Source organism: Amblyomma mixtum, chromosome 6, assembly GCF_055824585.1.
Source record: "Amblyomma mixtum isolate Tamu chromosome 6, ASM5582458v1, whole genome shotgun sequence".
NCBI lineage: Eukaryota > Metazoa > Arthropoda > Arachnida > Ixodida > Ixodidae > Amblyomma > Amblyomma mixtum.
The window spans coordinates 43,261,780-43,267,779 of NC_143017.1; positions in this window are offsets into that span (position 1 = coordinate 43,261,780).

Below are 6,000 nucleotides of genomic sequence, written 5' to 3' on the forward strand. Positions count from 1 at the left end.
ATGCACCAAGCTCAAGGTATAGACCTCCTTCACCCCGCGACGTCACGGAGATGCGGTGGCGCTGATGTCAGTAGCGACTTTCGCGTGGTAGGCAAAACAGGTTTCGTCTGGCCGTGCCTACCGCAGCTGCTGCAGCTACCGGCGGCTGCATATCGTGGCTGCGCACTGCAGAAGCAGCATGTACTGGCCGCTGCATCGCTGTTGGATCCGCGTAGTATCATGAAACGAAAAATTAGATTAGCTTTAATAGGTTTCTCGGAAATAAATGCCGCATTAGGAAATGGGCCGCGGTAGTAAAAGCGCGAAGTCTGGGTGTAGACCGGCGCTGCCAGTCAACGTACTTCATAGCACGGAAATTGCCGCGCTCATTCACCTGAACAACCGCATGGTACGCTTAAAATTGCGCAAGGATAAGAAAAAGCATGTATGTAGCTGCGAACGTTTTAATCACCCTGAGCTGGTGTGCACGGGCGCCGGCAGGGTCACTCTCCACCGAGGAGTGCGTTATTTTGTTGATAGCACAGCATGTTTTAACGTGTGCAGAAGTTATACGAACGTGTAATGACGCGTTTTAGGGCATTTAATACATACTTCAAAATATTTCTTAACATGAACGACATAATTATTTGATTGTAGTAGAAAAGTCTGGTAAGTTGTGACAATCTTGCGCGGTCGCGTTGGCATGCTTCGAACAGCGTACTTTCATTGCATCCTGCATGTGTCATAAGCTTCTTCATGAAGTAGTACATGATCGCGAAGGCTGTTTGGAAAGAAGCAACCGCAGGCGGGCTACCAACAGAGGCACGTAGCGAGATTGACAGGGGATGAGGCAATGAAAAGTGTTTTCTATATTGTTGCTTGAGATATGTAACCAAATTTGGTGCAAATATGAAATTGCTCTGCTAATTTCAGCAATGCGTTTTATTTTCAGCTATACCTGGTAAAGTTCTTGGATAATTATAATTAACACCCTCGTCAAGTCACCCCGGGTCTTGAATAATTAAGTAGAAAATGCGGAAATTTTTTATGCCAGCACGTTGCCAACGCCCTATTCTCTATGATGGCGGTATTACATCTTTTTTTCAGATTCGCAGTACCTTTCTTATCAAAAATGACTACCATACTACTGCTCCTGTAGCAAAAAAAAAAGTCGAGAGATTTATTGCACTCCTCAATGTCTCTGGAAACGTTCGCGACAAACAGAATCATTCTATTTCCATTCGTTACAAATTTACGAAGGGGTGAGTGATGCCAATCAGAAAAGGTGGTAGATCACAAAACAAACCTTTAAGTTTTTTTCCCTCGTTTATGGCCTCTTCGCTTTCGCTTTGGTAGTGATAATACCATTGTGTTGCTCCGTCGTCGGAAACCCGCAGGATTCGCGACGTGCCAGGACCATCAGAAACGCCATTACCTCACAATTTTTGACGACCACAGATCTAAAAGCCGTAATTTTATGAATTTCTACTGAATATTTTGCTACAATTTTTAGTAACCAAACAGAAGACCCAGGGCTGGAAGAAATATAATTTCAGGAATCCAAACTTTTCACCAAATCGACCAGTTTAAGAAGGGGAGAAGTCAGCCTGGTGGTGCCTGATCTGACGGCTAAAAAGAGCGGCTACGCGAGGCAGATGAGATCGGGACACGATCGACGCTGTCCCCACTTTTCGCACTGTGCGACACGTGTGTCAACAGACGGTGAGCGCACGTCGGTTCTGCCGAAAAAACGCCAGTGCTTCCCTCAGCACTGTCCCGAGGTAAAATCATTCTTGCTAGTTCAGTGTCAAAAACTTATCATTTTATTGAATGCCTGGGGTAGAAACCAACTGCAGCGCTTTCTAGCCATAATACAATACATATCATGTCGAAATACGCCGTACATGGCCAACGCGAGCCCGTGTACTTCGAGGAATACTAAGTTGAAAGCATCAACCATTGTTATGATTCTCAGAAACTCAAAGCGCGCATACAAGCCTTGGAAACCGGCGCTGCACCACCTCAACTCGACGCCACTCCCTGGCCTCTTAATAAGAGAGGAATAAGAGAGGAAAGAAATTTTAGAACTATCTACAAGTAAAAGCTTTTAAGGAGGCCGGGAAACCTGATCAGCGGTCCTTGGCTGGGCAATTAAATTGAGGTTCCCAAGCAATCAGATAAAGACCTCAGTCTTCTTCTCGAGGATGAGAACAAGGCTGAAGTGTATTATATATAAAGCGAAGCAGTGGATCAAAATTTACAGTTTCTGAAGAACACCTGCTTTTTATAAAAAGCTAAAAACACAAGACGAGTTACAATGGCACTTTCACCTAAAAGCAACGCAGGGTGTAAAGGAATACACTCATTATAAAAGTTAATAAAGTGTTTCTTTTAGTTTTCCGAGGCCTGAACATGACAGTAAAATATGGTTTACTGTGAGCTCGCCTTCACATCTTTCACAAAGAGGAACGTCTTGTTTCGTTAGTAAGAAACAATACTTGCCCGAGCAACCTGCACCGTACCTGGCCACGAGCTTCGTGAAGTGCCGCATTGTATTTTGCACACAGGATTGCTTACCTTTCCGTTTGGCAGAAACAATGTCGGCAGGGCTGTCGGCTTCAGCCTCAGCTTCATCAATCCCACACCTGACCGCCATATGATCTCGTGGTTGTAGTTGTAGTCATCAGGCGTGAAATGCCGGCAAAAGACGCGGAGGTGCTTGCGTTTGTCCGACTGCAACAAACCGATGCGCTGGAGCCAGACTGCTCGCTTGCTCCCATCTTTCGGCAGACAGTGCAAAAGGGCAACATCTTGCCGGTCCCTCGCTTTGCAACCTACGACACAGCACGGCCGAGCCATTTTGATTGCACATGCAACAGAGGTCATGACAGAAATCAGTAGGTCTCCTCGATTTGGCTGCACTTTCGGCACGTAGTTCACAAAAATGTCGTGGTAGGTGCCAGTAGGACGAGTGCCGCTCGACACCAGGGCCGTGTGGGGCGACCAAATCGAATGCAGAAGTGCCAAAAGTGCAAGCCTTGTCGTCTGCTACGGGTCTGCGGGTGCGCCGGATGTGTCTGTGTTGGCTGTCTTCTCTCCACAACCGGCGTTTTTGACGTTCTTTGCGACCATTTTACTGCTCGAAGTGGGACTGTGATTACTGTGCTTTGTGTACTGTGAATCAGACGAACATGGCTGACATTCTGCAGATACTATGGAAATCGTAGACGGCGAAAGTGACGACGAGTTCGAAGGTGCCTTTGCCCTGGCAGTGTGCAAGCTGCTGCGTGTGGACCGCAATTGTATAACTGGATATTTTGAAAAGGTGACGTCGAGGTATTTCAATTTTGAGTTCAAGAAACTTTTCCGATTATGAAGAGAGACTTTTGAAATGTTATGCGAACGCTTCAAGATTTCTTCTGCGCGCTCTCCTCCCTGCTGCACCATAACTCGCCCTTGAGTCAGAAGAACTGTTAACGTAATATGATGTTTTTCTAACACATTGGCCAACCCACTGAAAATTTTGAGCACTTGTTTTCACGATACGAAGAATCGCCACTGAACTAATGCTTACTTCTCATAGTCACAGGTGGCCCGAGAGTGTCCGGACGAGTTATTTTTTATTTTGGTTTTCTTCTACCCACGCTCCAAACTTTTCCATTTGTTTTCAACTTGTAGCACGGTCAGCGAACCTCCAAAGTGAGCGTTGATCAGTTCAGTCAGCCTGATCCACAACATTTCCTTCGTTCTGTATGGGTTGGAGCAACATATTGTTTGTTTTTTTGTGGGCCCACAAAGAAACTGCACACTCGGTGGAGGCGATAGCAAGCGTGCTCGGCGGTCGTCGAGAACAGAATCCTCGCTGCTTTTGGACCAGCTAAATATTAAAGGGTCCCTGAAACGGTGTCCATGTAGGCAAAGAGAAGTCGAAGTATTGATAGACATTGAACGATCCATCATCCTACCGCAAAAATTTTTGATCTACCTTGTGCGGAACCAGAGATAATGGCTATTAAAAATGACCACCAGCCTTTTCCCTCTCAACTCGTACACCGGAGCGAACCATAAAAAAATAAAGATTACAGGCCGGGACCATGCTCCGCCCACAAATACGTCATCGACGAGATCGGTTTGTTTACTTCCGGTTGACGCGCTCTTTCGCTTGGTCGCTCGCTCGCTCACTTTCCCGCTGTCTGCTATGTTCACCTGTGTCCCGCAACCGTCGCTGCGGCTTCTCTCGTACTATAGACCCCGAGCTGAAGGAACGACTTTTGCGGATGAGTGCCGAAATGGGATTTCAGCCTTAAGACGGGACACATGTGCGAAAAGTGTGTGCGATTCGCTGCGGCGCGCCGTTGTGAACGACGTCGTAACAACCGATCGCAGCTCGTCGCCTGCGTCCAACCTGCTGGATGTCTACGACAAGCCGCGCGCGGAAAACGCAACGACGGGAAGCGGGAGCCAATACAAGTGCGGAGAGCGGCAGCATCATGATGCCGTACAGCGCGCTGCTCAGGACGCTCGGGGCCGAGCCACGCTGGACCGGCCTGCCAGCCTTGATGCCCCCTTGATGCCGGCCACCGGCGACTGAAAAACGCGCTAGTATTGTGTGTTCTCGTCCATAGCAAGCCCTTGGATAGATGCATGTCAAAAATGCATAATTTCTGACGATCGTTGGCCAATACCGAGTTGCTGGTAAAAGTGATGACTGCGATACAAGCAAATTTCATCCAACAGCCGATTTGGTGCTGCTGCTACTTGGTGCGGTTCGCCTACCGTCTGCTAGCTCCGTTGCTGAAGGCATCGTGGAAATCGAACATATCTTTTATTATGGGACGAGTTCGCAGGAAAGCGATGTGAATAGTAGGCCTTTTATTATAGCGCAGGCAACTTCCGAAGCGCCGTCAGCTGCGGTTTCAATGCGAAACCAGATAGGCCTAGCGACGACTAGGGCAGCCTGGGACCAGCGCGCAGTTCGTCGCGCGCGCGGCGTTGCCGAAAGATCCACTTTTGCACAGACATATTTTCGTTGCTCGAATCTAGGAAGCATCCTCGCTGGTATCATGGCTGTTTTGCATTTTCTTGTGCGAACGTGATGTACGCCGAGCATGCCGGCCGGCCGGCCAGCCTGGATCCCGTCTGCCGGCGACATAAAAACGAGCTAAAGTGTGTTCTTGACGTAAATAATAAACCCTGGGATAAGAAATGTGAAAAATGTGTCATTTTTGAGGATCGCTGACCAATACTGAGCTGCTGGTAAAGGTAACGACTGTGATACGAGCAAATTTCTTGCCACAACCGTCTCGCAGCTGCCGCTGGCCCGACGTGGGGTCCGGCTCGCCTGGCGCCCGCTCGCTTCGCTGCAGAAGGAGTCGCGGAAAGTGACCATACTATTATTTTATTGTGAGATGATGCTGTTGACTGCAAAGCGATGTGTAGAGTAAGCCTTGTATTATAGCTCAGGCGACTTCCGAAGCGCCGGCCGCTGCAGCTTCGATGCCAAAGAGGCAATAGGCCTAGCGACGACCACGGCAGCCAGGCAGCAGCAGAGCTCGTCGCCCTGAGCGCCCGCGAGCGGTGCCGTTGCCGAAAGCTCGCAACATAAGCAGGCGTGCTTTGTCGCTGCTCGAGAAGTATTTCTGATAACAAGGCGATCTTGCCTTGTGATATTTGTACACCATCCCAAGCAGCGCTCAGGCATTGCTGCACGGCGGCGAAGTGCGACACCGGTTGTGAGCGGAGCTTGGGTAGGGCGGCGCAGCGATGCTCACCGCTCCGTGTCTCCCTGCTTGTAGTGGGGCGGCAGTTCGCAAGCGACGATCGGTGCAGCGCGTCGGCCAAGCTTTTAAGGACACGCCGTTCAGAAATCGAGCGCTGAATCCTGACGACGACGACGGCTCGCTCACTTCCATCTTTCGGCAGACAGTGCCGAAGGGCAACATCTTGCCGAACCCTGGCTTTGCAACCAACGACACAGCACGGCCGGTCCATTTTGATTGCGCATGCGACGGAGGTTGCGAC